Genomic DNA, 3,825 nt, shown 5'->3' with positions numbered 1-3,825 from the left:
CTGTACCCGTCTCAGATCGATCTCTTTGCTCACTATCTCCCTGGGTCCCACTCCCCCACCTTACTAGTTTAAATCCTCCCAAGCAGTTCTAGCAAATTTCCCTCCCAGTATATTTGTCCCCTTCCAATTTAGGTGCAATCCGTCCTTCTTGTTCAGGTCACTTCTACCCCAAAAGAGATTCCAATGATCCAAAAATGTGAATCCTTCTCCCATACACCAACTCCCCAGCCATGCATTCATCTGCTCTATCCTCCTATTCCTGCCCTCACTAGCTCGTAGCACTGGGAGTAATCCAGATATTACTAACCTTGAGGACCTCCTTTTTAAATTTCTGCCTAACTCTCTGTAATCTCCCTTCAGAATCTCAACCTTCTCCCTTCCTATGTCGTTGGTTCCAATGTGGACAATGACCTCTTGCTGGCCTCTCTCCCCCTTGAGAACATTCTGCCCCCTCTCTGAGACATCCTTGATCCTGGCACCAGGGAAACAACACACCATTCTGCTTTTTCTTTTTGAAACTGAGGATGTGTATTTGACACCATGCAAGGCAAGGCTCTGGGCCTGAGATCGGTGCTCACTCGCTGTGCGAGGAAGGATATTTTCAGTAAGCAGGGAACTATAATTTATTAGATGTTGTTTCTTCTCCCTCTCATCTTACTTTAAAGATTGTGCAGAGGTTACTTGATACCGTTCTTGACTCACGTGGAGGGTCCAAGCTGAAGTCCACTGTTTTTGATGATCTTTAAAGTCATCTCTATGACTATCAGGATTCACACAACACCAGGTTATAGTCCAACAGGTTTAATTGGAAGCACACTAGCTTTCGGCGCGACGCTCCTTCATCAGGTGATAGTGGACTTCCAAATAAACCTGTTGGACTATAACCTGGTGTTGTGTGATTTTTAACTTTGTCCACCCCAGTCCAACACCGGCATCTCCAAATCAAGACTATTAGGATGGGTTAATATTGGGCTCCTGGAGGTGAAAATGATCTCAGGCAAAGCAAGCGATTACAAATTTTGGGAAGATGGGGCATTGATTTTATCACTACCCTTTATTCTGGTTTTTGGGTACAAAGCTGTTTGCTGCTTTGTTTTACCGCTGTTAATCAGAAGACATCTAAATCCTACAAATCTTATCCATTGACTCTCATATAAGACATGTTCTATACTGATCAGCCTAAAGCTTTCCATAATTTCTACTTCATGTGCTGATACAGACAGTGACTGCTGAGGAGGAAGGAGCACTGCATAGTCATAGTAGGCTTGCTGTCTTGGCACCAAAGGCATCACCTGAGTCATCATCACCACCCCCTCCTCTCCCCCACCCCAGACAAATCCTGGTGGGACACCTCTGACTGGGCTCAGGCACATAGGAAACGTTTGATCTTGGAAATCTCACTTGTGCTTGGCTCTGTGACTGAAAGGCAGTTTCCTCAGACTGTTCTGCACCATATCAAAGGGAAAATCATAGGGAAGCTGAATTAGCAGAGGCTGAAGGAATTTGACCACTGTCTTGCCAGTGGTCGACTGTATCAAAGAAAAGGACTTGCGTTCATATAACACCTCACACGAGATGAGGACGGGAGCATACGGAATAAAATAGCAATTTGTTGTCAAGTGTATTTTTACAAAAAAAACCAGCAAAACCTTTTGCAAGTTGCCATGCCACGGCGCCTAAGTTAATGTCAGCCATCTTAAATAAGAAGATAAAATGGAAAAATTCATTTTGTAGTTTAATTCATGACTCCTGGGTTTGGGGTATGCTGGAAAACTGGGCCAAAACCACCACATCAGGCCTACACTGTCCTACCACGGCAAGATGAGACCTCCAGCTAGGATTAGGCCTACACACTGGGCCTTTGGAAAACCTGGAAGCTGCCAAAGAAGACCACCAAACCAGGACGAAACCTCCACGCCAGGATGAGACCTCTGAGCCGGGACAAGGCTGCTATTGCAGGACAAGATCACCCCCTCCGGGAAAAGATTGCCTCACCAGAGACCATCCCGCCAGGCACAGGCCTATACCTCCATTCCGGGTCACTGGAAGCCACCTCGTCGCTGGGCCTGGGCCTGGGGAAGACACCTTCCGCTGACACCATTAAAAGAGGGTAAGGTGCCATAATAAATGGAAACATTAAAGAAAAGCATCGAAAGAAAAAAAAAGTAAAGCAGACGGAGTAGTCGAGCTCCGGGACTGAGGATCCTGCACATTGAGCTGCTACTCCACCATTTTTGAACAAGACTGCTGGGTTCAATAGCTTATGCTAATAGCTCAATATCATCTCGGATCACGTGGACCAGTGACCCACTGAACCATGTCTCTACACCTAATGTAAATAACTCATAATTGTTCATCAGTTTGCAATGGCATGGTGTCTAAACCGCATTTCTCTAAAGCAACCAGAATCATGATATTTTGACCAAAAGCACTGTAGGGTGAACTCATTCTTCCCCTTGTCCCACTGCTACACCAAATTTTGAATTTAAAAAGGAGCTTGATACCACGAATTCTATCACTATCAGACTATGTGTAGTTCGGTATCAGAGACTAGCCAGCCCAATTCCTGTAGCAATAAAATAAAGAACAAGTTTATTGCAAACAAAACTTAGTCAAAGTTGTAAAGATTTTTAACCAAGGGTTTAACTCTGCAACTATTTCTGACCAGCTTTCTTGAAAACACACACACACACACACTCCAAATTTTGAACAAATATAAAAATGATCAGTGTGTGTTATCCGGGCAACCAACAGTTAAGCCATACAGTCATAGAGATGTACAGCATGGAAACAGACCCTTCAGTCCAACTCGTCCATACTGACCAGGTATCCTAAGTTAACCTTGTTTCATTTGCCAGCATTTGGCCCATATCCCTCTAAACCCTTCCTATTCATATACCCATCCAAGTTGTACCAGCCTCCACCACTTCCTCTGGCAGTTAATTCCATACACGCACCACCCTCTGCATGAAAAAGTTGCCCCTCAGGTTCCTTTTAAATCTTTCCCCTCTCACCCTAAACCTATTAAAAAGAACTTTTCTTGTTCCTTGTTGATAGGACCTTTTTGCAGAGTGTCCCAAATGCTGATTGGCAGCAAAGTCAATTTCCTGAATTCCTTCCTGGATCAGCCATGCTGCAGGTTCTGAATTCTCCTTTAGCAATCCATCACTTGCGACGATGAGATCTTTCAATGAATGTTTAACACATAATCTTTGAAGGAAGGAAGAGAGCCAGAGAGCGTAGGGCTATTGTTCCTGAAGCAAGTTTTCTCAGACTCTCTCCCCGTGCTCAAATTCTCGATAATGTTTCACCCAATAACTGGGTCGCTGGACCTCTCTCTGAAAGTCTTGGTGTTCTCCATGCAGCAGCTTGTTCTTTGCAAATGTAACATTGCTGTTGATGTACTTTACAAAGTGTTATTTTCCAAAAACTTCCTGATATAAATGTCCATGGCCACCAATGGTATTGTAAGTTCATATTTTAGACAGCACATCTTCATAACACAACGAAGCACATTTGAAGTTTGGCTACCATTGCAAACTAAGACATATTGTAAGTACTGCGCAATGGAAACGTGAGCAATCCAAGTAAGACAATGTACAATTTCGATTAATTGCATCAGTTGTCCCTCTTGCCTGGTCCTCAGAAGGTAAGAACATAGAACATAGAACAATACAGCACAGAACAGGCCCTTCTCCCCACGATGTTGTGCCGAACATTTGTCCTAGCTTAAGCACCCATCCATGTACCTATCCAATTGCCGCTTAAATGTCACCAAAGATTCTGACTCTACCACTCCCACAGGCTGCGCATTCCATGCCCCCA

Source organism: Chiloscyllium plagiosum, chromosome 28, assembly GCF_004010195.1.
Source record: "Chiloscyllium plagiosum isolate BGI_BamShark_2017 chromosome 28, ASM401019v2, whole genome shotgun sequence".
Taxonomy (NCBI): domain Eukaryota; kingdom Metazoa; phylum Chordata; class Chondrichthyes; order Orectolobiformes; family Hemiscylliidae; genus Chiloscyllium; species Chiloscyllium plagiosum.
Note: the sequence above shows the minus strand (reverse complement) of the source record.